Raw genomic sequence first — 27,503 nt, 5'->3', positions numbered from 1 at the left:
CTAGAGGGAAATTCTGTCCTGATTATTTGTAAAGGTGAACACTTTGTCATACTTAGCAGGCCCTGTGTGCATTAAGGGTTGACTGTAGGTCAGCTGTCCAGTGAAACTGGTAAACTTCCCACTTCAGTATTTCTATACCAATCTTGTCTGTGGGACAACTTGGAATTCCCAAATCTTTAAAGAACTCAAGTGAAATTCCTCAGAAAACATATTTGATTGGTAACTGCATGTTCAGCGAAGTAGTAGACATAATGGAGAGTAGAGATAGGGAATTCTTTGAAAAGCTTTCATTTCACTTGGAAAGAAAAAGAAAGGGAGAAAGGAAACTTCTTAGATCTACAAAATAAAATAAAATAAAGTGGGTACAAGGGGTGCACGGGTGGTTCTGTGGTAGAATGCTCGCCTTTCATGTGGGAGACCAGGGTTTAATTCCCGGACCATGCACCCCAAAAAAATAATAAAGGGGATACAGTGTCCCTTGAAGGTCACTGTTTTGGTGTGTGATAAACTACCCCAATGCTTGGTGGCTTAAAACAGTAATAATAATTTATTATCTCTCATGGTTTTCCAAAGTTTGGGAATCTGGGAGCTGCTTAGATGGGTGGTTCTGGCTCAGGGTTGCAGCTCAGGATGTTGGGAGGGGCTAACATCATCTAAAGGTTGATGGGATTGGTAACTCACTTACAGGGCTGGCAAATTGGTGCCGGCCGTAGTTTATAGGAGAGAGGTGACCTCATGGCATGATGGCTGGCTTCCCACAGAGGAAGCAATCCAAGACGGTAGGGAAGAGTTGCCATGCTTTTTATGACCCAGCCTTGGAATCACATGCCATGATTTCTGCAACATCTTATTGGTCACACAGGTCAGCCTCATTCAATGTACCAGAATGCACAGGACGTGAATTCCAGGAGGCCAATAGTGGGGCAGATTACCCAGTTGCTTATTCATCACTTGCTTCCCACTTCCTGAAGACACCACCGATTTTGTTGGGGTGTTTTCCTCTCCATACTGCCAAAGCTCACTATGTAAGGAAGCTGGCCATCCCCAATCCCACTGGTGGGTTTGATTGGTCTAAATGTTAACTACAGCCCCTTGGCCAGTGATTGGTTCAGAAACCCAGGCCTAAGCCAATTTGCAGATGGCATTCTCCCAAGAATTGGTATATGAACAAATTCGAGCCAATCAGGCACAAGAAGATACTTTTTGGAGAGCTTCTTAAAAGAAAGCCACCAGTTTATTTAAACAACCTAATTGCATGTACCCTAGAATAGGAAATGAGATCTTGTTATTCTGGACAGGTTAATGTAATAACCAGATACATTCCAGAGTATTTTGGGCAGAAAATAAAAATGTATTTGTAAAATCCCCTTGAGGGACTGGGAACAAACTAGATCTACTAAACTTCCCCTACCTGGGGAAATTCTGATATTCTCTCAGGCCTTAAGGATTCCCAATTTAATAAGCCACACCCTCGATCTTGAGGCTTGTCCTTATGAAACTTATTTCTTCAATGGTGAAGGTAGGCCTGCCTGTAATTATACCTAAAAGTCACCCCCAAAGAATCTCTTCTGTTGCTCAGATGTGGCTTCTCTCTCTTTAAGCCAACTCTGCAGGTAAACTCACTATCCTCCCCACTACTTAGGACATGACTCCCAGGGGTGTAAGTGTCCCTGGCAACATGGGACAGGACTTCTAGGGATGAGCCTGGTCCTGGCATCATGGAATTGACAATGATCAAAAGGGGGAAAAGAAATGGAACAAAATAAAGTTTCAGTGGCTAAGAGATTTCAAATAGAGTCAATAGGTCATTCTGAGGGTTACAAGTGTTACCCAGAGATTTCAGACTACCACAGTATGCCAAGCTCCAACCAACAGTATTCTTGAAAACCCTAGGGCATGCCCTGGGCTCTATCTAAATTTCTATAAAAGTTTTTCTTGAAAAGTTTATTTTCTCCGAAACTTAAAAGCCTCCAGATTGATCCTAGGCCAAATAAGCCCTGAAACCCAGAGGGGCCAGCCTCTCCAGGAATAACCAAGTTCATTCCTCTACCCATAAGGGTCACACCCCTTTCCAGCCTGAAGAAGTTACAACGGCCATTGCCCAGATACCCCTGAAGATTGAGAGAAGGATCAAATGGGGGGGAGGAGTCGTAACTGAGAAATTAGGATTTAACAGATGATGGCGATGACTGTCTCATAGAGAGATTCCTCTGCAGAGTCTAGTGTTTTAGCATAGGCAGAAGGAAATAACTGAAGTTGTTAACTGTAATCCAGTAGCCCTGATCTTTGATAATGACTATATAACTATATTGCAAAAAAAAAAATCAGTTGCCTATGTTTGTATGGATCTAGTTCTGTATGTTTTGTTTTGTTCCACTGATATATATCAATACTACACTATCTCAGTTAACGTCCTTCTATTGTAAGTCTTAAAAGTGGGTAGATTGCAATACTAGTGGTTAATAAGTGGGAGGGGTAAGGGATATGGGATGTATGAGTGTTTCCATTTTTCTTTTTATTTCTTTTTTTGCAGTAATACAAATGGTCTAAAAATGATCATGGTGATCATCACACAGCTATGTGATGATACTGTGAGCCACTGATTGTATACTTTGGATGGAGTGTATGGTGTGAGAAGATATCTCAATAAAAGTACATTAAAAATTTTTGTAAAAAAAAAAAGGGCCACCAGAAAAGATGATTCCTGTCTTCCTCAGGTGTTTGGACTGTGGAGCTGAGCCCAGCTGTGCTGCAGCACCGTCTGCCAGCCTGAGAATCAAGCCACTCCACAGAGAAGGAGAACTGAGAGATTGTCAAGAGAAAGCAAGTCGGAGCCCTGATAGAACCATACCTTATCACCACCCTATTGCTGTGCTCTTCCTTTACTCAAGGTAAGAAATTTCCCATATTGTTGCTGCAGCTTGATGATAGGTTTTCTAGGACATGCAACCAAACCTGATTTTCCCACTTGCAGGAGGCAGACACCGTGAGGTTAAAAGAAATGACGACAAATGCTTTGAAAACGAAAAGGAATTTCACTCTTTATCACTAGGGACGATTATACCTATTTTAACCAAACCAAAATTTGGCACACATCCCCGACGTGCACAAGAGTATGGCCAAGCAGGTCCCAGCCAACATGTTCAGAAACAACCAGAGCGGTGCCTAGAGGCCGAATGGACAACTGCTTTGGGTGGGATCTGGGGAGAGCCTGAGCAAGACGGAGTGGTATGGGTCTGGGCTCCCGGCTGGAGAAACAGCCAAAGCTCGGAATTTCTGGGCTGTGGTGAGGGACAGCAGGAGGGGCCACACTAAACTTGTCTTGAAAATGGGCACCACGCAGCACCCAGGGGCCCACCTCTCCTGGTCAGTGCCTGAAATTGCCACAAGCCCCCTGATTTAAGGTAAGATGACGAAGGTTAACGGTCACTAGCATTCCAACATGAGCTGGTTTTCTTAGCCCCACTTGGGATTTGCTTTTGACTTGTGAACTAAGAGTGCAGTGGGACCGCAAAGGGGAGGGCGTCCCCATGCCTCTGAGACGAGGGGGCAGAAAGAAAGGCTCAGGAAACTTAGGGACATTGAAGACAAATTTTTCTGAGTCACACTTTTGTAGGTGGCAGAAAAATTTAGCTGATTCAGCTATATATATGTGTATATATATATATATATATTTTTTTTTTATTGAGAAATCTTCACACACATACAGTCCATCCATGGTATACAATCAGTGGCTCACAGTATCATCACATAGTTGTGTATTCATCACCATGATCATTCTTAGAACATTTGCATCACTCTAGAAAAAGAAATAAAAAGAAAAACTCATGCATCCCATACCCCTTACCCTCCCCCTCAGAGACGCATAGTATTTCAATCAACCCGCTTTTTCCCTTTATTTCCCCTTATTAGTTATTTATTTTTATCCTTTTTTTTTTTTATGAAACTGTCCATACCCTGGATAAAAGGAGCTCCAGACATAAGGTTTTTACAATCACACAGTCACATTGTAAAATCTGGCTGATTCAGCTTTGCCAGAGGCATGTCATGTGTGTTATTTAAGAAACGCATATATGGACTCAAACCTTGCCAGGCACAGGGCAGGCAATGTGGCTCAGTGGCAGAATTCTAGTCTGCCATGCCGGGAACCTGGGTTTGATTCCCGAGCCTGCCCATGTGAAAAAAAAACAAACCTTACCAGGCACAGTTGTGAATGCTTTACAAGCATTTATTTATATAATCCCCTCAACAACCCCACAAAAAGGGTATTCTTATTATCCTTATTTTACAGATGAGGAAACTGAGGCAGAAAGGATAAGAAACTTGACCAAGGTCATATAGCTAGAAACCAAGGGCCCAGAGAAGTTAAGAAATTTGTTCATGGTCACATCTAGTAACCAAGGCACAGAAAGCTTGAGTAATTTGCCCATGGTCAAGCAGCTAGACACCAAGACACAGAGAGTTTAAGTAATTTGCCTATAGTCACACAGCTGGACACAGGAGCACAGAGTTTGAGTAACTTGCCCATGGTCACACAGCTAGAAACTGAGATACAGAGAGTTTTGAGTAACTTGCTTGTAGCCACACAGCTGGACACTGAGGCACAGACATAAGGCACAGCTCAAGTAACTTGCTATAGTCACACAGCTAGTAACAGAGGCACAGAGTATAAATGACTTGCCTATGGTCACACAGCTAGTAACCGAGACACAGAGAGTTTGAGTAACTTGCCTATGGTCACACAGCTAGACACTGAGGCACAGAAAATTTGAGTAGCTTGCCCGTGGTCACAGAGTTGGACATTGAGACACAGAAAGTTTAGGTAACTTAACTTGCTATAGTCACACAGCTAGTAACCGAGGCACAGAGAGTTTGATTAAATTGTCTGTGGTCACCCTGGACATTGAGACACAGAGGGTTTAAGTAACTTGCTGTAGTCACACAGCTAGACACTGAGGCACAGAGAGTTTAAGTAACTTGCTCATGGTCACACAGCTGCCTAGTGGTAGAGTCAGGATCTGTATGCAGACTCTGCCGCCAGGGGCTATGCTCGGTGCTCTGCTGCCTGTGCCATCATTCCATTTGTTTCTTTGCAGACTTGCCACTAAAAGCATCCTGGCGGGGATGTTCTCTCTGCATGACGGTTCACCCTAGGGGCCTTAGTGAAGCTGGAGCAGATTTAAGTATGCGTGGTAGCTGCTCCTCTGAGCCGCCAGGGGGCACTGTGGATGGTTTTCCTGCGGGGAGCCTGTCCTCAATCCTGGGACTATGGGCTGCCACCAACCCTGGTTATGCTGTCTTTGTCCAGCCTGAGCAGTAGCCATGACTTTGGGCTTGTTAGAAATGCAGCCCATTGCCAAGGCCTCAGGCCAACCACTTCCCTCCTTGCCCGAGCTTCGGGATCATTCCAGGCCTCTGCCCATCACAGACCCTTCTTCTTAAATACTATCATCAATGCCGGGGTCGTTAGGGAGAAAACCGATGAAGAGGAAATGATTATAAAAGTTACATCTGCTGTTCAGGCAGCTGTTCTCTTTCCTCATTAGATCAATCAATCATCTTTCAACATCATTTTTGTAACAAGGATAAGGCTTCATTTATTCTAAGACTAAAGAGCAAGGATGAGGGAATTAAATCCCACAGGTCTTTAGTTGATGGGATTTTGTTTTTAATATTCTGTCCTCGCCAATGACCTAATTATGCTCTCAGAGAATGATGAACCCTCGGCTCCTTGCTCTCATTTCCATCTGTGCATTCACAGGATGGGAGTTACTTGCTTCCAGTAATATATTCCTTCTTTTCCAGCCTTTCTCTGTAGTCTCGTCTTCGTAGGTTAAGCTCAGATTTCTTTTTCTGCGAGGGCTTCTTAGAAAGACAAGCCATGGACCGTCATGGAAGCTTTCAAGTCACATTCCTATGGAATCGTAAAACCCTAAGAGAGGAGAATCACTCGTTGGACTGATTATGCGCCCCCACCACCCCCACCATGGGACCAGAGTGCCTGGATTCAAATATCAGCCTTGCCTCCCTTACTATTGTCCTTGGGCACCTTACTTAACCCCTCGGTGTCTCGGTATCCTCATCTGTACATGCCTACCGGTACAGTTGCAGCCTATCTCATACGGTTGCTGTGAGGATTTAATGTATGTATGTATGCTTAATACAGTGCCCAGCACACAGCAAACACTGTGTGTGGCTGTTGTTGTCCTTATTTTTATCTAGCCCACCCACCTCTGTGTGATGCTTATGTGCTTATCTTCCTATGCAATCCCCGCCTCCACCCCGCCGGTTGCCTCAGTCTGTCCATCTGCCTCCTCCATGCCTGTGCCTAGCTGCTGAGAGCTAGGAGGGAAAAATCAAACAAGCATGTAGATTGCAAATTCATAATCTCCAATCTAAGCCCACTCACTCCTCATATCCCTCCCTGTACCGGCCATGGACCCGGCAGGAAAACAAACCAGAAAAGTTCTTTCCGCAAAGGTGAACTGGGCATTGGAGCCTAAATACCTTACGCAGCTATTGGCGAACTAAAAAGGGGAAATGGAGACACGGAGGTAACACAGAGATGAGAACTGCAGGATGCAGTGTCCAGGTGTCCAATCCTGGAACGTGGGGAAACAAAGGGAAGAGGTTGGGGTCATCAGAACCTAGAAGCCTGGAGGAGGGACCCCAAAGAGCTGCCACCCAAACCCCTGAGGAGGGAGCAGCACCCAGCTGGTGCTAATAGCTCTAAGGGGACACAGTGAGGATGACTGGGGGAAAGAGTAAGGCCACGAACTGGATCCAGCTGCTGCTATGGAAATAAATTGCTGCTGCTGCTACGTGATGCTCCTAGCAACAGGATGGAGACAGGAAGCCCACATGAAGCAAAAAAAGAAGGAACCACCCCCTCTTCTGGGCACCATGGCTAGACTGATCTTTCTAAAAAGCAAATGTGGCCAGGTCACAGCCCTTCTTAAAGCCCCTCTGTGGATCCCTGGAATTTGCCTCTCCTGAAGGCTGCTTATTCCGAACACCTGGGGCTCTATTTGGGGTTTCATGTCTGCTTACAGCAGCACACATGGCCCAGATGGGGGCCCAACTTAACAGCTGGAGAGTTAATGCCCCAGCTTCATGGCCCCTTGGTGGGCATATTGAGGCACCACTGTCTCCCAGAGTTCCCCAGAGAGACCAAGTTCTTGTCACTGATAGCAGTAACTAGCTTAAAAATGCACCTTTGATTAGCTTTCATCTGTTCCGTGCCTCAATTCCCACTTTTGACTGGGACCACTTCCCAAAGAAACTACGCGCACTTCAATCTTTGTCGCGGGGCATGCTTTGGGAGAAATCTAAACTCAGACACTCCTCTCAGCCCATTCCTTAGTGAACGTATTTGTTTAAATGTCCCAATCACCCTAAGCACTCTCAATTCCCAGAGAGCCAGGACCTAATATGACTCATCTTTGTATCCTCAGATCATACCGTAATGCCTGGCATATAATGTCCATGCTTCATGGCTGAAGGAAGAGATCTGAAAGAGCCTGAAAACACTATGGAACGTGATGTGTGACGGGATTGTTGGAGGAGGCTGGCAGGTGGCTTTCAGATGATAACCCTCAGTTTTAGAGGTGGGACTGATGGGGCAGGCAAAGAAAGGGAGTAGAATTGCTGCACACTCCCTGCTGTTCCTTCAGAGGAGATTGCAATAACAGTAACAGAATTATAGACACACACACACACACAAATGTAAGTTACAGAAATTTTGCCCCTTCACTGTGTCCCTTAGCCCTGGCCTTCAGAGAAGCTATCACCTCTGATTCTAGGGAGCACATCTCCCTATTCCCTGTCATGCCTGAGTCACATCACTCTAGCAACACTTTCAGTCTGAGAAGCTCAGAGAGCAGACAGTCCTGCATTGTCTGGTACAGCTGGTGTCCGGCTTAAAGGCCATCTGTTCCCGCTCAAACCAGAAGTAACCACGCTGGGAATACGCCCTCCACCTTAATCCTTTCTCTGAATGAGACTGGCCATAAAGAAGAGCCTTGCCACAATGCCCTTGAGTGTCCTAGCACTAGAAATAAAGTCTTCCACGTACCAGAGTCATCTCAGCTTCCTGCCCCGAAAGGCTTTTGTGCAGCTCAAGGGCTGGATTCTATTATGCAGAGTAGATCCCTTCTCGCCAACCTCCGCTGTTATGGACTGAACCGTGTCTCCCACAAAGACATGCTCAAGTGCCACCTCCTGCTCCTGCAGGTGTGAAGCCATTTGTAAAAAGAATCTTTGAAGATGTTATTGGTTAAAGTGAAGCCAAACTGAATGAAGGTGAGACTTAATCCAACATGGCCAAAGTCTTTATTAAACAGAGGAAATTTGGGCACAGTCAGGAGTAGGAGGCAGAAAGAGAGAGATGGCCATATGGCAGGGGCAGAGATTGAGTTAGAGATTGCTGGCAAGCCACCACCAACTCCCAAGCCTGTGCACTTTACCCCAGTGCCGTTCTGGCATTGTTTCATACCTCATGCTGAAGAATTTTAGATCTAGAAGGGACCATAGTGAGTAATTAGACTCCAATCCACTTCTAAGGCGCTATTGGTAATTTAAGGCATGGTTTTGGCAGTCAGACAGATTTGAGTAGGAGTCCCAGATCTGCCACTTAGCTGCGCATGTGATCTTAAACAAGACACAATATTTTAAGCCTTCTTCTCTCTCTGTAAAATGGGGATAATAATAGGTACTTCGTGAGGACAGGATTTCTGTGGAGGATAAAGAACATCCTGTATGAAAAGCACTTAGCCTGTTACTCAGCAAGTATCCTTTAAGTGTTAGCTAATACTTATACAGTGATTAATACATGGCCAGGTATTCTTCTAGGTGTTTATCATGTATTGAACTTCCCTTAGTTCCCACAACTACCTCGTGAGGTAGCTAGTATTGTAATCCCATTTTACAGATAAAGAAACTGAGGCACAAAACTGTTACAAGTGATAACAGCAGGGCCAGCATGTGAACCCTGGCAATACTTACTCACTATACCAGCCTGTCTCCCAATTGTTTATAGTGATCATCACTATTATTTTGCAAATGGGAAAATTGAGGGCCAGCGAGATCAGCCCCTCGCTAAGACCCCAGATGCGGGGAAAGACAGTCCAGGTTTCCTGGTGCCTGACTCCCAGCTCTTCTTCCGCTTTCTCCTCTTGCCTCTACACTCCCCTATGTCTCCCTCCTCACAGAATCTGGGAAGGCCCAAGTATATGATCAGGTAAAAGGGGAAAATTTTTTCCAAGCATAACATGTCAATACTCAAATTCTTTTAGAAGCAAAATTATCCTCTCTTCACCTTTAACCTGGCTACATCATCAAAATGAGATGAAGATATTTGCAGTAGCAAATAAATAGTGGATCGAATCCACTTCAACACTCCAGCATTTTTAGCATGTTTGACTTTGGCACCAATCTGTATGGATTCATGAGACACACAGGATGAGTACAACACAGACCAAAATTAAATCAAAGTAGAAATGTAACCAGCAAATGGCTGGTAGAAGGCTATTAAAAAAAAAAAAGAACAGACATCCAATCCACTGAGAGGAACTAGCAGAGAGGAGACTGTTTTTCATTCCTTTAAAGCTTGTCTAGCTGAAAGATAGCTGCTTTAGTGTAATTCCCTAAACCACTCTTTCTTCCTAAGAGATAGATAGCCAAGATAGCCATAAGTGAGGGATAGTCTATCAAGAGAAGGCCCTTATTTTATTAGATGCTGTTTTCATTTTATTGCAATTCATATTTCCAAGGGCATCTCCTTCTTTGCCGCTTCTATTTCCTTCAACAAAACCCAAAGCTCTATATTTCCAAGTTAATACCACAATGCACCAGAATGCATGATTATGTGTAGTCTCATTTCCTTAGGTCATGTTCACATTCAGATATTTTATACATGTTGAGAATAGAGTGATCTTTCCTTTGAATTTTTAAGCTGTGAGTTGGGTCTGCTCTAAAAATAAATTATACATTATTCCTAGGGCTTGCTGTGCTCTGGTGAACTACCTAAGGCCCCGGGGTCTCGAACAAATGTCCTTCTTTTTCTTCTTTCAGAAACTAAGCTGAGTCTCAAAGTATGTCGCTTATATTATCGTTTCTTATTCTTTCCTTTCATCCCTACAAGAAATCTTACAGTGTCGCATGATCCATGCCTCATTCACAATTGGCAGTGTGATGTTTGCTTAAGTAACAGCCCTTCCCAGATGGTTGTCACTAGCTTCAGGTCAAAGCATAATGGAATTAAAAAGTGATCAGTGTTCAGAAGTCACTGTTGCCGGGTACATAGCGTAATGCAATTCCATCAATCCTCTGATTCATGGCCAACCTCGGTAAGAGAAGAAGTTTGAGGAGGCAGATTTTTGGGTTTGCATGTTTTGGGAGTCAGGGAGAACAGCTGCTTCTGGATGCTGAGTGTTAAAAGTTTCAGAAAAATGAAAAGAGGCTGTGTGTGTGTGTATGTGTACTTTTGTACATGATTAGATATATTTTGTGTGTGAATAAATTTTCTCACATGCAAAAATCATAAGATATATCCCATTTCCAATAACCATTTGAAGGAAGAATGTCAAAGATAATAGAATCTGTCGTCTATTACCAAGCCAAAATTCCTAACCTATGGTAGGTTTTATTGTCTGGGAGGAGCCTGGCAATTTCCCATTCAGAAAACTGTTTTTCTAACTATACACATCTTTGGAAATTAGATTTGATAGTAAAATGGTACTTTCTCTTAATTCCATCCCAGTATACATCTATCATGGAATTCAAATTATGAAATGCCAAAGGTTAATTTATAATCTCTATCTTCACCCCATATGTAAAACTCATATATTACCCCATAAAATATATTTATACTTGGTATACAATTGAATTAACCATAAACAGTCCTACCAAAGAAAAACACCTTCTTTTCACTCCTAAAATTACTATTCAAAGATAGGTAATCCAAGCAGTAATGATTCCTTTCTTGGATATGTTGCTCTACCATTTTTGGGGCACTTTCACACAGATAATCTTCTTTGACCTTCACAATAACTCTGTGGATAAGGAAGGGCAGATATTATCTGTATCATTTTACAGTTAAGGAAACCAGAACCCAGAGACTATGGCAGAGACTGGCCAGCTGTTCATCAAACTGTATCCTTTTCCTTTTTGGCACACAGCAAAACTACATTTCCCAGAATCCCTTGTAGTTAGGGGTGAACAAGTCATGAATTCTATCCAATGGGATGTGGTGGAAGTGATGTTGATCCCTTCAAGGCCCGACCCTTCAATTGTATGAGCGCTCATTCTGTTTCTTCATTGACCAGCTGCAAAAAATAGCACTCCAAAGATTAGAGGATAGTAAAGCCACAGACAGAAGAAGCCTGGGTCCCTGAGTTAGCACTTGGAGGGGAGTTGTCCAGGAAAGCCAGCCAGCTAGGAAGATGCATTGGAGTTTTGCATGAGTGAGAAATAAGCTTACATTGTTTTAAGTGATTGAAATTCGAGGCTTGTTTATTGCAGCAGTTAGCCTACATTAATATACAGATATTAAGTGATCTACCCAATGTTATACAGCTAGGTAGCAAAAAAAAAAAAAGACTAGAACTCTGTTTACCTAGTGCTTAGTTTAATATTCATCTTTTTACTTATTGACAGAACATTTATTAAGCACCAACCATATGTCAGGCTCTCTACTATACCCTGCTGCTAATCCAGTAACTGAAGGATTGAAAAGTAAGACAGATATAGTCACATGCAGGCTCTTCATATCTCTCATCTCTCTGATTGTTTCCTCCTTCTGTATCCTCTATGTGTTCTTCAAGTATCCCAGCAACTACCAAATACAGTGAAAGCTACAAGGCTTTGCTGATCTAAGAGTACCCATATCTAAAAATTATATTTGCTGAGTTCCCTTCATTCCTGATAGTACAAGCAGAAATTAATACATACATATTTTCTTCTACTGAAATAACCTCAAAAACACTTTCTTTGGAAAGAATCTGATAAATGAAGCTGCCAGTACATGCCGAGAACAGGCAGTGACTGAAGTTCCATTAGGTATAGATCACAAATAGATATGTCAAGGAGTCATAGACCAGAGGGCAAGTGCCAAGGCAAGAAGAGATAGTGAATGGGTTAGGTGAGAGACAATCATGAAAAGGTTTCACCAGGCCAGAGAGAGCTGCTGGCAATCTTTCAGAACCCTGGAGAGCTCCCAGTGAGTGCCATTGCTCTGAGAATATTTATTCTGAGACCAAATCAAACAGGCTGCCTTTCTTCTGGATTCTCTAGTTGATAAAGAGGTCTTGCCCTTTCTGTGAATGTTCTAGTCTTTCTAGAGCAGTACATTCATTCTCATTCTTTCTGAGGAGTTCAGGGTCTATGTCCAATAAGTATTGGGGATATCTTATCTGGCCTTACCAAGGGCCACATGAGGTACTCACACCTTAGAGGATCTAGAAAAGTACACCATCAAGGAACTACATCCCTTTTGGTTATTTATGTTCTTGAAGCCTTCTCTCTTCTAGGTTACAGGCTGGTGCTTGTGAGGGCCTGAGCTCCAAGGATATCATCCAACTGAAGCCTTATTACTACATAAACCATATCATTAGTCCTATAACCATAACAGGATGGTGTCCAGAATCATAAGCACCTTTCTTTCTGAAGGTGTATTCTCAAACAAATTAGTCTACGAAAATTGTCTCTGTAGGTAAAATAACTTTGGGAAATCTTGGATCAAAATGTTAAATACTAAAGGTGCTGTTATTTCTCTCTGTCTCTTTATAAAGAACAATGTGATACCAAAGAAGTTTAGAAAGAGCTTAGAGAAAAAGCCCCTGAAAGAACTTCAAGAGAAAAGCCTTGGAGGAGCTAAGAGAGGACCCGCGGAGGCTCAGAGAGAAAGCCACTGGAACTAGGAGTTGAAACCAATGAAATCCAGGAGTAAAGGACCAGCAGATGCCGACCATGTGCTTTGCTATCTGACAGAGGAACCCCAGAAGCCAGGAGCCTTTTTTCAGAGAAGGAGTTATCTATTATAATGAGATTATTGATGATTTGTTAGTAAATGGTGTTATCCACATTGTGACCCTCTAGCATTTTTATTTGCTTCAGGCTTTGGAAGACCAAGGAGGCTGGTTGTCAGAGGCAAACATTGACTCTTCCAACAAATATGCTCAGTTTTGCTTCAGCACCTTTGGGGATAGAGTCAAGCAGTGGATCACATAAAGTAATCTAATATTCTTGACTTGCTACCATATGATTTTGGTATATTGCCTCCAGGCATGCCTCATTTTCAAACTGGAGGTAATCAAGCAGCTTATAATTTGATTAAGGCTCATGCCAGATCTTGGCATAGCTATGATTCTTTATTTCAAAAGAGCAGAAGGGTATGGTGTCCATAGCATTGTTTTCTGACTGGGCGGAACCAGCAGCTCTCAACACCATGGCTGACCAGGAAGCTACTGAAAGAGCCATTGCCTTCCAGTGGGATTTCTTTGCTAAACCTGTATTTATTGATGGTGATTATTCTGAAGTTGTCAAGTCCCAGGTTGCCTCCATGAGTAAAAAGCAAAGCTATCCATCAAAGCTTCCAGAATTTACAGAAGAAGAGAAGAAAATGATTAAAGGTACTGCTGATTTTTTTCTTCCTTTCTTTCTTTCTTTCTTTTTTTTAACATGGGCAGGCACTGGGAATAGAACCCAGGTCTCTGGCATGGCAGGTGAGAACTCTGCCTGCTGAGCCACCGTGGTCCGCCCACTGCTGATTTCTTTGCTGTACAATATTATACAACTCACTTAGTCAAGTACCAGGTAAACAAGAAAGGAGAACTGGGTGTTCTCCAAGATGTGGAGATTGAACTTTTTCCAGATCCATCTAGGGAAAATGTGGAGTGGATCTACATGGTACCATGGGGAATACGTAAATTACTGAAATACATTTCAGATATGTATAATAATCCTGTAATTTACATCCTTGAGAATGGGCTCCCCCAGCATGACCCTGCAACTCTTTTTTTTTTTTTTTTTTTTTTTTTTTTTTTTTTTAAAGAGAAAGGGAGGAAGGGAAGGAAAGACAGAGAAGGAAGGAAGGATGGAAGGAAGGAAGGGAGGAAGAAAGGGAAACATCTTTAAACATTTTCTTATTTTTTATTATATTTTGTTTGTTTGTTTGTTTTTTACATGGGCTGGGGCCGGGAATCGAACCGGGGTCCTCCGGCATGGCAGGCAAGCACTCTTGCCCGCTGAGCCACCGCGGCCCGCCCGACCCTGCAACTCTTGATGACATTCGATGCTGGGAGTATTTCAGACAGACATTTCAGTAACTGTTCAAAGAAATGTATCCTGCACAGAAAAAAAAAAAAAAGCAGCCTTTTGGAAGGTTTCGGAGCCAGCCCAACTTTCCAGCCAGATGCATGCTTGAGTTAGCACAGCACTATTCAACTTGATAAAGTCACTCTTAAAGTATATTGTATGTGGTCTCTTCTGGATAACCTCGAGTGGAACCAAGGACATAGCAGCCAGTTTGGTCTTTTCCATGCTGATTTTGAAGATCCAGCTAGACCCTGAGTCCCTTACCCACCAGATCATTCACATAGAAATGGTGGCTGGAAAATATTACCTGGAGAAGATGCCTTTTGGAAAAGAAATCTGCTTTGGTGAGCTCTTAGAAAACCTCAAGTTGGATTCCGAATATGCAATGCCTGGAGCTTTATTTAATCATGGCCTTTAATCTGTTTGTATTTGGCTCAATGAATTTTCTTTCTAAAAAAATTGAAGAGCAAAACTACTAAAACTGTTTTTTATGTTAAGAAATCATAAAGACTAGGAAAGTTTCTTTTACAACTTTTAGAATTTGTCTAGAAAAAGTACTGCAAAAACTTGTAAAGATAATATGCTCATGATTTGCCACTATAACAGCATACCACTTAGAAGAATATTTGTTACTTGGCCTATTTAAAAGTTTGCCCTATTGTAATAGTTGTAAAAATTTTTAACAAAGGTATTAACTGGTATCTGTTTAATACAATGGACTTGTCATATATTTGGTACAAATTTTATCTGTGATTGAACAAGTATATCTTTCTCTTATGTGATGATCTTTTGAAAAATAAAAAGTATTTGAATGGCAAAAAAAAAAAAGAATGATGGGATAAACATCTTCAGGAATGTTTTATTTTCCTCTGGGAATTTTTTTCCTTTGGAGATATATTCCCCAGAGTAGAATTCTTGAATTAAAGCGCTTGAACATGGCTATATTACTTGATAGGTATGGCCAAATCCAAATGGGATTGTGTAATTATGCTCCCACCAGTAGAAAAACTAGGACCTGATTAGTGATTTGATTTGTATGCTTTGATAAAGTGCCTAATACTGTGTCTGCCACATGGCATATGCTCATTAAATATTTGTTTGAAGTTTAAATAAAAGGTTTAACACTTCCCCTTATATTTGTTTACTTGGTACGGTTCCTCTTTTGGAATTGTTTATGTCCTTTTCTTCTTTATTATTGGGATATTAACATTTTATTTTCAATTTGATTAAGATAGTAAGCCTTCATATCCCGCATTTGTTGAAAAATCTTTTCTCTGTGTTTTTTATTTCTTATACATGCAATTTTAACTTTTTATCTGTCACATTTGTGATATTTTATCACTTGAAGGCTTATAAAACTTATAGAGAACTCAGAGACTTCATAAAATTCAGTATTTTTCCTTATGAATTCATTTCTTATATAGAATTTATCCATCTGGTATTGTGGTATGAGGTGTGGGTCTAAGTTTTTTTTTTTTTTTTGTATACTGTATGGCGGGTCACATTTCATGATGTGTCCATGCAAATATCCCGTTATTGCAGCACCATTCGTTGAATCTTTGTTTGTTCATTTTTGTTTGTTTGTTTGTTTTGACTGTTTGTTTGTTTTTTGGAAGTGCATGTACCCGGAATCAAACCCGGGTCCCGCATACGAGGTAAGTTGATTTTTCTCTAAGTTAATAACAGACATTTCAGCACCATTTATATTCTGATCTTCCCTTTCCCTGGTGTCTTTTGACTTTCATCATTAGCTCTTGGTAATATGTGTGGGTTGGGAAAAAAAATGGCTCATTTCAAATTTCATGAGAGGAAGTGACATGAGATAAAATGGAATGATCTAGCACTTTACTTTGTGGGTTATATCACCCTGCTCTCAAAGGGTTTACAATCTTGTCAAAGGTCAAACTTCTGACTACTTCATTTATGTACAGGGATATAGAAATCTATTGGCTTTGAAGTTGCTAAAATGCAGTATGTATTGAAATTTTACTTATACCACAACTCAAATATGCAGTGAAAATGTAGTTTCTTTATATTTTTAAAATCTGGTATATTATTCTTCACAAATCCCAATTACTTTTATTTCGAAGTCCTTGGGTCTTTTCTAAGCTAGAGCCTGGATGATGGTGGAATGGGACTCATGTAAAATTCTCTTCTTGGAGAAAAGGTATCTTTGGATTCTCTGGTGCTGAGCCCCCTGATGGCCTGGAGGTCAGCACCTGCAGCTAGTAAATTTCTGGTTTGTCTTCATTGTCTTTCTTTTTTTCTTTTTTAGATTTTATCTCGGTCAATGTTCTAGAAGAGTATTAACCTTCTCCCTCTGGCTGCTTCAGTCTCTTATCTGCAAATCTCTCTGAGTCACTGTCACAATCTCCTTCTCAGGCCCTGGAAGAAGCGTTCACCCTCACTCTGGTCTGGGTAACTGTGCCCTGTTATAGCGAACCTCAGGGCAGGCTTATTGGCTCCAACACAGGGTCTGCACCACATGGGAACTGAGGTAATTCGGGAGTGCTAACCAGGTCCTCACTGTCAAGGCCACTATTGGTGCCCTACACAGATCCCCTTTGGGACCAACCAGTTCACCCATCCCTCCAGCTGTTGGGTTGGTTGCTAACAGCTTACAGAAGTCTTCTTTGAAGAGTTTCCCGCAACTATCCCTACCATCTCCTCTGTGGTGCAGCCCATAGCTAATGACTGTCACAGGGGTAGGAATTCTGGCCCTCTTGCCTCAGGGGGAACCAACTTTATGGTGCAATTCATGCTACAGGTCTCCAGCAGGATAAGGCTGAAGTCAATTGCCAGCAAAGAACACTTCTTCCCTTAGCACCTTCCCTGCCCTGTCACACTTCCCTCAATCCCTTTCTCCTGAGAACTTTCTCCCAGTAAACCACATGCCCCAGAATCTCTACCTCAAGCTTTGCTTCTAGCAAACCCCACCTAAGACACTCACCGTGTCTAATAATGCCTGTCTTTACTAGGCTGAACCATTCCATGTTGGCAAAAAGGTCTCCACCTAGCAGGAGCCTCCAAGACTTTGAAGCAGTGAATGAGGCAAAGTTCCCTGCCCTCAGTTTTCCTTTAATTTATCTGTTAGCACCACTCCCAACCTTATCCCAAGGCCATGACCATATGAGAGTTCTTAATATATCAGACTACTAGTCTTACATTAGTTTTTTTAATTGCAAATAACTTCCCTTACTTTAGGTTTATATTTTCACTCTTTACAATGTTTTTCTGATAAACAGAAATTCTTAAAGTTAATGTCTAGTTTATCAATATTTCTCCTTTCCTAATGGCTAGTGTTTTTTAATCTTGTCTATAAAAGCCTTCCTTAGCCCGAGGTCATAAAGATATTTTCCTATATTATCTTCCAGGGGCTTTATTATTTTGCCTTTCATGTTTAGGCTTTTAATACACCTGGAATTGATTTGGGGGTTCAGTGTGAGGTAGAGGTTCAAGATAATTTTTCCCATATAGGTGCCCGTTGTCCCAGGACTATTTATTCTAAAGACTGACTTTTGTCCTCTGCTCTACAGTGCAACATATGTCAAATATTGACCCTATATGTGGATATGTTGCTGGATTCTTTATTCTACTCCATTGATTTATTTTCCTATCCCTGAAAAATTAATATACTGCTTTGGTTACTACAGCTTTATAGCAGTCTTGTTGTTGAGTAAACCAAGACCTCCTGCCTTGTTGTTCAACTTCAAAACCGTAACGGCTATCCTTGGCCTTTTGTATTTCCATAAAAATTTTAGAATCAGTTTGTCAAGTTCCACCAGAAAACATTTATTGGAATTGCATTAAATTTAGATATCAATTTTGGGAGATCTGGCAACTTGACTACATTAAGCCTTCCCACCCACAAACACGGCATATCTCCACTTTTTACATTTCTTTAATGTCTTGAAATAAGGTTTTGTTATTTTTTTTTGTAGAGGTCTTGAACATCCTTTATTAGATTTATTCCTAGGTGTTTGATATTAGTTTCATTTTGCTTGTTTCTGGTATGTAGAAATATACTGGATTTTTAAATATTGTTTTTATATCCAGTGACTATGCTGAATTCTCTTATTAATTCCAGTAGTTTATCTCCCAAATAGTTTAGATTTTCTATGAATATAATCATATCATCTGAAAATAATAATAGCTTTCTCTTTCTTTCTTTGCAATTCTTGTGCCCTTTTTCCTTTTTCTTGTCTTAGGCAATGGTCAAGACTTGTGTACAATTTTGAATAACAGTGGTGATCAGGGCGTCCTTGTTTTGTACCTGATCTCAAAAGGAAAGTTTGCAACATTTTACCATTTACTATAAAGTCTGTAGTAGGTCTTTTGGAGATTAGAGATGTTTTCTTCTATTACTAGTTTGCTAAGAGTTTTATCATAAATGAATGTTTAATATTATCAAATGAATTTTCTACAACTATTGAAATAATCATATGATTTGTTTCCCCTTACTTTTTTAGTGGGATGAATTATACTGGTCTAATTCTAAGCCATCTTTGCATTCCTGGGTTAAACATAATTTGATCATGATGTACCCTTTCTATGTATTCCTGCACTTAATCTGTTAATATTTCACTCATGATTTTTGCATCTGTGTTCATGAATGAGATTGATCTCTAATTTTCTTTTTCTCCTACAGTCCTTGTCAGTTTTTGGTACCAAGATACTTCATAAATTGAATTGAGAAGTCTGTTATCTTCTATTCTGTGGGAGAGTTTGTGTAAGATAAAAATTATTTCTTCCTTAAATGATGTTAGAATTCACTAGTTAAGTCCTCTGGCCCTGGAATTTTCTTTGTGGGGAAATTCTTGATTAGTGAATCCAGTAATATTCACTATATTTTTATTGTTTATAACATGATTCATATTTGTTTCTTCTTGAATTAGTTTTGATTTATTATAATTTTATAGCAATTTGTCCACTGTATCTATAGCTTCTAATTCACTTGCATGAAGTTATGAACATATTCTGCGATTATCTATTTAATATCTATAATGTCTATTTGCAGTCATGTCCCCTTTTCCTTCTTGATAATGGGTATTTGTGTTCTCTCTCTTTTTGCTTGATCAATCACACCAGATATTTTTCAATTAACCAACTTTTAGCTTTGTTGATCTATTATATTTGGAGGGTTTATTTAATTAGCTTTTATATTATCTTTATTATTTCATTTCTTCTACTTTTTTGGTTTTTTTAAATCTTTTTCTAACTTAAGATGAATGCTGACCTCATTCATTTTCAGCCTTTTTTCTTTTCTAATATATGCATTTAAATTTATACATTTACCTCAAAGTATTTATTTAGCTGCCTCCCAAAATTTTGTGGATATTATTTTGTAAACTTTTAAATCCAGGAATAATTTCCATATAGAAATGGTCATTTATCATAAGTGTTAAACATGATGAATTTTCACAAAATAAATATGTACATTTAGCCACCAACAAGATAAAGAAATAGAAACAATATCAATACTTCAGATGTCCCCCTTATGTCCCTTCCCAGTCACTACCTCCTCCTGAAGGTAACCACTATCCTGAGTGCTATTAGTATAGGTTCATTTGCCTGGTTTTAACGTTATGTAAATTGAATAATGCAGTAGGTGCTCTCATTTTTGTGAAATCTATGTATGTTGTAAGGTGTAATTGTAGTTTTTTCTCCTTGCTGTATGGTATTCCATTGGAAAAGTATACCACAATTTATTTATCTCATGTACCCTTGACAGGCATTTGGGTTATTTCCAACTTTTGTTCATTATTGATAATGTGCTATGAACATACTTATACATGTCTTTTGATGCACAGTGCACATATTTCTTTTGGGAGTGTATCTAGGAGTGGAACTTCTGGGTCATAGAGTATAGAACTTGGTCTTAAGAAAAATAGTATTAGTTTGGTTTTAGGTACACTGAGTCAAGGTTTCAGGGGGACCTCTAGGAGGAAATTCCAGCAGGCAATTAAAAATGTGGAACTGGAGTTTGGGGTAGAAGCCAAATGATAATTTGGGAGTCATCAGCATAAGTTTATATTTGAAATTTTTGGAATGGAATGCTCTGTGTGGAGGAGGATCAGGGAAGAGAGAAGAGGGCTCCAGATCAACTCTTGGAAAACACATGTAGCTAGGAGGCAGGAGGACAAAGAGCATATGGGACAGACATGATTTCAGATGGGAGAGAAGAACACTATGGAGACAACAAGGGGAAGGAGGCTCTTAGATTTGGTGACCAGGAGTGGTTCACACTATTCTCTCCCTTTCTCCTATAGCTACTGCTGGTGTTATTTTGTTTTTGATCTTTATAAAGTTCTTTGGTTACTTTTGGAGTCATTCCATTTTGCTGGACTATTATCATCCTGGCAGCTGCTGACAACATCCTCTGCCATCCCACAGAAATACTCAGGACAGAGTATTAATGAGTACTTACTAATTACAGGCCCATCAGTCAAAATTATGACCTCCAAAATAGCAGGCGTTGGAAAGTCAGCTGAAGGTACACATGTCACAGGACAAAACAGTTTCACAAACTGTGAAAAAGGAAGCTCTCTTTAAAAGCTATTAACCTCACAGAATCGGGTAGCTGGGGTTTCAGGACTTGAAATACTAAACTAACTCTTGTCTCTCCTGTCAACACTACTTCAGTCTCCTTTTTAAGGCTACTGGAGAAAAATCATAAAGAAAGAGAAAGGGGATGAATAGGAGGGTCAGCAGAGTTCTTTGAATAGAAATGCTGAAGAAAGTATGGCAAGATCTCCCTAGCTTGCCCCTATACTCTCTGTGAGCAAAGAGTAAAGCAACATATACACTACATGTCATTAGATGCACAGTAACAACCTTTAAATATGAAGTGAATTTTATTCCAGTTTATTTATCAAGTACTTACTCTATTCCAGGCAAAGGAAAGGCAAGTAAACTTGAAGGAAACATCACATCAGCAATAAAAAACGGGAGCATGAAATGGGTGATAAAAAAATAGACTGGATAACTTCCAAACGAGAAGAAAAGAACAAAAATGAAATTAAAAAGCAGGAACAACAACAACAAAGCAAAAATTAAACTGAAGTACATCTCTATCTTTAATGGTAAGTAAATCAGTTTATATTGGGTAGATGAAAAACAAAAGCTGAATACAGGCTATCTACAAAACACACACCTGAAGCGCAATGACATAGGTAAGCTAAAATAAAAGGAATTGAAAAAGATAAAATAGGCACATAATAACAAAAATCTACCTAGTAAAAGTAATATCAGGCAAAACAGAATTTAAAGGGAAAATACTTTGTAATACAGAATAAAGCGAGGAGATGCAACCTCGCAGGCACCCAGTAGCTTCCATTGGGCCAGCCGCGTGGGCGAGCCGCCCCGTCTTGTCGTCGTCGGGGCCACCGGTCCCGTTGTGCGCCCTCCCTGCAGGCCGAGCTCCCTCCCGGGTCCTCCGGTTGGTCGGGTTGGTCCGGGCACCGCCTAGATGGCAACCCCGCCGGACGCGAACGCGCGGACTGGGCCGGACCCTGCGCCGCAAGCGGGTGACGTCCTGAGGCCCCTGCCCTACTTCTGCCGCGGCCAGGTGGTGGCGGGCTTCCGGCGCGGCTCCAAGCAGCTGGGCATCCCCACTGCTAACTTCCCTGAAGAAGTGGTGGATAACCTTCCGGCTGATCTCTCCACTGGCATTTATTATGGTTGGGCCAGTGTTGGAAGTGGAGATGTCCACAAGATGGTGGTGAGCATAGGATGGAACCCGTACTACAAGAATAGGAAAAAGTCCATGGAAACTCACATCATGCATGCCTTCCAGGAGGACTTCTACGGGGAAATACTCAACGTGGCCATTGTCGGCTACCTCAGACCAGAAAAGAACTTTGATTCTTTAGAGTCACTTATTTCAGCAATTCAAGGTGACACTGCGGAAGCTTAGAAACAACTAGAATCACTAGAACATGTGAAACTTAAAGAAGACAATTGCTTCCGGGTTCCTAGAAGCAAAATAATGAATGGCCACTGCTGAAAAATTATTTATTGTTTCCTAGTATTTCACTGCTCAGAACTACACAGCCTCATGTTGGCTATATTTTAATAATCAATCATTTCCCTATAGCTGTGAATTAGTGTAAGCAGTACAGTGTAATTACTACATGCTTCAATTGTTAAATTCATGATGCCACAGTACTTAAAAGATTCCCCATGTAAAAATCAAGATTTTTAAATGTAATATGTTGGTTAAAAACTCTTTCAAAGCTTTCTAAAATGTACTATTTAGAAAGGTCTTAAGTTTCTTTGATGGAATGAATAAAACATATATAAGGGTGGGTGAAAGGTATAACACTAGTTTGAGATGAGACATATGACTCTCGTGGTAAAATAGCAATATATATGCACTTGTATAGCTTGTGCTGCTAAACATAACAGACATTTAGCAGTAAATGCATTAAACAGAGATTTCGTAGTCTATTATAAACCTAAGAGGAAAAATCCAGACTTTGCATTTTTTATAATTGTGAACTGATTATTTTACATTAATATATTTTACTATAGACATAAAGACTTGTCAAATTCTATTTCAATCATTTCCTTCATGAGATGAAATCATTGTTCTCTGGGCTATTTTTACACAGACCTGCCTCAATTCTAAATGGTCCTGACTTCCTCCTTCTACCATTTTTTTGTTTGTATTTTAAGACAAAGAAAAATAAGTGGTTTTCAAATCTGTAGTTCTAATATTTCTGTTTTTTAGAGGAGATATTTTTGTTCTTCAACATTTTTCTTGATTGGCTCTTTTTTCCCTTTAAACAATTATCAGCATTGAGTTTTTTTGTTTTATTTTTTCCATTTAGATTAGTTTACAACTGTACACTTACAAGAGATTGAATCTGCCTTTATCATTCCATCCTTGCAGTGTATAGACAGCGATAGCCATACATATCTGCATTGCAGTTTTAGAAAAAAAAATACTTCTTTAGGTTTCAAGATTTATTTGAACATATAGCAGTTCATTTATATATATATCAGGTTCTTGAAGAACACAAAACACTAGGAATTCCCCTCTCATGAAAATATTTAAGAACCAATTTAACTGTGAAAGAGCTTGAAACTTATTTATTTTTCATGTAATTACGTGCCTGAAAAAAATCTAAACTCTAGTTGTGTATGTTCAATGCCAGTTTAAAGAGTGCCTGTAACTTAGGGGAGAAGCATAAATAATAAAGTTTTAGTTAAATAATCTTTATCTCATACATCTTCCTTCCTGCTAACTCTGTGATTTTTGGCTATCCGAGTCTTTGTTTATGTAGACAGAAATTTGAAATTGAAATTTGGGAAATTCAGGTTACAGATTGCTTTGGGTCTGTGAAATAGCACATTGTATCATTTTTTACTTTAGCACTGGATTTGCTGGAAAGGAGGGGAAGTATATAGAAGGTAATTTTAAAGATGAAAACAACTCATTATAAATCCGTTTTCCCTAATCTGCATGAATAAATTAGAATAAGGTATATAGAAAAACATCTAAAAGTCACATTGGATTGGGGGAAGAATGGATAAATTCAGTTGGCTATATTTTACTTTATGGTGTATGATTTTGTGGCAAATAGCAATTTGTGGCATTTTGCATTTCTTTATAAAAATAGTTAGAAAATGTAATTTAATGTTAGAAATAAAATACTTGTACAAAAGATGCCTCAATTATCTGCATGTTTATGAAGCAGAGTTAAACAAACATGCAAAGTGTAAAAAGACTTGTTTATTTTGTTTGACTAGTTTGTTGCTAATTATGTCCTCATAAGTATATGAAAGTTCTTTGATATTTTATTGTTGCCTTGTGTTATTTAAATAGCCATTGCTTTTGAAAATCTGATAGTATCAACATTTTCAAAAGTTTTATATGATGTATTCATGTATTTTTTCCTGGACCATACACCCCCCAAAAATATATATGAAGTATTCATGTATTTTAAGAAATTAAAGTAGTACCATTTTGATTATTCTGACTGTTTCCAGGCATTTAAATAAATCTTGACTATGATTTAAAAAAAAAGATAAAGCAAGACCTCACTTGATGACACAAAGAACAATCCACTAAGAAACTATAACAATTTTGAAACTGTATGCACTTAATAACATGGTTTCAAATATATATAAAGCAAAATTTTAAAACAAATGTACCATCGTAAGAAAATTTTAATTAACTTCTCTCAAAAAGTGGCAGATAAGGTGGGCAAAAAATATAGTAAGAGTATTGAAGATTTAATCCACACTAAAAACACAGCATACTATAATATTTACATCCAGAATACTGCCCTCAACAAATAGAGAATATATACTCACCTTATGGTCATTTGGAATACTTTTTAAAACTGACCACATACTAAGTAGCCTGTAAAGAGAATCCCTTCAAAATCCAAAGGTTGGGAACTGCAGGTCAGTTTACCTTGCATTCCTGGTGGGGAGTTAGTTGGTAATACTGTTGGCTCTCTTTAGTTCACAGATTGGGACAGTCTGAGTCTCCATGTGGCTAAGTCAGAAGCAGCTGGCCAACTGGGCCAAAGTGAGATCATGCCAGATTCAAGAGGGCTTTCTGATGAATCAGAAAATATGACAAAAACGAAATCACTGGAAACTCCACATTTGGGAGTTCAGAAGTAAAACAACTTAAAGGACATTTAAATGTGAAATAAGTATGATAGTTTTGTTTTCCTGTTTACAGTTTTTCCTTAGTTAATTTTTCTATACAGTTGCAAACTGTCAAATCGTTTCAATTGCTACCTTGCATTTCTGTTGTACTTTCACAAATATTAGTTTATTTACTCCTCACAATAAGCTTGTGAAGTAGAGAAAATATTATTCTTAATCACTAAACCCTAGTAAATGAAGCCTGCCTCTCGCCTATCACTGGAAAAAAAAATTCTTTGGTGGAAGAAGTGTCAAATTGTGTTGAAAAATATCTGAATGTTATTCTGGATTTCCAATAGCATCTTTGAAGCACCGACCCATATCCCCAACTGACCAGATGAGGCTCATTTTGCCACCAGGGGAGCAGGGTAAAGTGCTGAGAAATGAACACTCCGCCAATAGTCTTCCACCAAAGGCTGGCAGTATTTGGTGTTGAAATGCTTCAGCTCCCTCACCCTTAGGTGGGATAACTCCCAGGTACATTTTCTACACTGGTTCTGAGAGTTCATGAGCTGAATTAAGCTCCAGTAGCACTCTATGTTGAATCCTTCCCTTGCCTATCTCACCTCCTGTCATGGTCAACTTCATGTGTCAACTTGGCCAAGTGGTGGTACCTGTTTGTCTGGTTGGACAAGTGCTGGCCTGTCTGTCACAATGAGGACACTTCATAGAATTAGATCATGATCACGTCAGCTGCATCCACAACTGATTCCATTTGTAATCAGCCAAGGGGAGTGTCTTCTGCAATTTTGTATTTGCGAGTGTTCCCTGTTGATTCTGTTTCTCTAGAGAACCCTAACTAATGCACCTCCCCACTCCCCACCAGTATTTCCTTCACTTCCCAATTAAATAATTTGCACTTTACTCTTTGTCCTGGGGTCTGCATCTGTAGAGACCCAAACTAAGACAATCTTTCATTCAGAAAAAGAATTGTTCTAGGTTTTGCACAATTTCAACTTATTGTTCAATGTTAAAGAAAATTGAATCATTAATGCTTCGTTTTGATCTCCTGAAATGTGGAGAATTTGTGGTAAAATGGAGCCAATGAGCTCGTTATTTAGTGAGCACCCCCCCATGCATAACTGGGTACTAAATGGCCCTATTAGCAGCAAAGCACCACAGGGCTACTGCAGACAGAGAAGATAGAGTTTTCTTAGTTTGCCATTGCCATGACAAATACCACACAATGGATTGGCTTAAACAACAAGAATTTAATCGCTCATGGTTTTGTTTTGTTTTTGGCATGGGCAGGCTCTGGGAATTGAACCCAGGTCTCCGGCATGGCATGCGAGAATTCTGCCACTGAGACACCATTACACCATCCTGGCTCATGGTTTTGAGGCTAAAAGCCCAAAATCAAGATATTGACAAGGCTTGCTTTCTTCCCAAACTCTGTGGTGTTCTGGTATAAGCTGCCGTCAATCCTTGGGTTTCCTTTGCTTAAATTTCTGCTTTCCACCACAAAGTGATGCCCTCTCCTTTCTGTGTCTCCTCTTCTTGTTTCTGCTGACTTCTGGCTTCTGACTCTTCTTGCATTTCTCTCATTTTGGCTTCCATTTTTTTCTCTTTATAAGGTCTTCAGTAATATGGATTAAGGCCGATCCTTTTTCAGTTGGCCTTACTTTAACTAAAAATAGCATCCTCAAAAGGATTTATAATGTGTTCTCACCCACAGATTAAGAACATGCATTTGTAGGAGCACTGTGCGAATTTGGATCTGTTGTATAGCCAAAAAAAAGCCATGTTCTTTAATCCTCATTCAATATTGCTGGGTGGTATCTTTTTTATTGTTTCCATGGAGATGTGACCCACTCAATTGTGGGTGGTAACTTTTGATTATATGGTTTCCATGGAGATGTGTCTCCAGGCATTCAAGGTGGGGTTGCTTACTAGAGCCCTTTAAGAGGGAACTATTTTGGAAAAAGCTTTAGAGCCACGACAGCCACCAGAACCAACAGAGCCAACAGAACAGAGTGAGACCCAGGGGAGCTGTTGAAGAGAAAGCTAGCAGATCTCACCATGTGCCTTTCCAGCTGAGAGAGAAAACCAGGACATTATCGGCCTTCTTGAACCAAGGTATCTTTCCCTAGATGCCTTAGATTGGACATTTTATAGCCATGCTTTAATTTGGACACTTTCTTATGTCCTTAGAAGTGTAAATTTGCAACTTAATAAATCCCCATTTTAAAAAGTCATTCCATTTCTGGTATATTGCATTCTGGCAGCTTGAAAACTAAAGCAGGTTTTTGTACTGGAGAAGTAGGGTGCTGCTGCAGTTTGCAAATACCAAACAAACATGTTGGAACGGTTTTTTAAATGGATATATGGAAGATTTTGGCAGAGTTGTGAGGAGCTTGATAGAGAAGGCTTAGAAAGCTGTGAAGAGACTGTAGGTAGAAATGTGGACTCTAAATATACCTTTGATAAGGCCTTAGACAGAAATTATGCATGTATGATAGCAAACTGGAAGATAGGCGATCCTTGTTTAAATATGGCAGATAACCTGACAAAATTGACTAATGACT

General features: G+C 40.0%; 2 pseudogenes; both read left to right on the top strand.

Annotated features, from left to right (window-relative positions):
• LOC143672137 (cytosolic beta-glucosidase-like) overlaps positions 1-21,781 on the top strand; it is a 35,898-nt pseudogene extending 14,117 nt beyond the window's left edge.
• On the top strand, positions 21,782-22,228 carry LOC143671187 (riboflavin kinase pseudogene; annotated as a pseudogene).
• Positions 22,229-27,503: the final 5,275 nt, after the last annotated feature.

This window comes from Tamandua tetradactyla, chromosome X (genome assembly GCF_023851605.1).
Source record: "Tamandua tetradactyla isolate mTamTet1 chromosome X, mTamTet1.pri, whole genome shotgun sequence".
Lineage (NCBI taxonomy): Eukaryota > Metazoa > Chordata > Mammalia > Pilosa > Myrmecophagidae > Tamandua > Tamandua tetradactyla.
Note: the sequence above shows the minus strand (reverse complement) of the source record. Positions and strands in the feature narration are given on the sequence as shown.